Here is a 228-nt window from a genome sequence, read left to right on the forward strand (position 1 = left end):
ATATATATACACACGTATGCCTACATATCTATACATTATGCATACATATGTATGTATAAATATATATACAAATATGTATACATATATTTATGCATATGTATGCATCCATATGTATATATATGTATGCATAGGTATGCATCCATATATAGATACATGTGTGTGCATGCATATATGTATATATGTATGTGTGTGTGCCTATATATATATATATATATATATATATATAAG

At 23.7% G+C, this 228-nt stretch overlaps 1 protein-coding gene across 1 annotated transcript in view; it reads right to left on the reverse strand.

Moving 5' to 3' along the window:
- Nucleotides 1-228, reverse strand: part of LOC110033634 (aldehyde dehydrogenase family 3 member H1-like) — a 28,765-nt gene that overhangs the window by 3,166 nt on the left and 25,371 nt on the right. The gene's annotated exons all lie outside the window — the stretch shown is intronic.

The sequence above is a fragment of the Phalaenopsis equestris genome, unplaced genomic scaffold (genome assembly GCF_001263595.1).
Source record: "Phalaenopsis equestris unplaced genomic scaffold, ASM126359v1 Scaffold001241, whole genome shotgun sequence".
Lineage (NCBI taxonomy): Eukaryota > Viridiplantae > Streptophyta > Magnoliopsida > Asparagales > Orchidaceae > Phalaenopsis > Phalaenopsis equestris.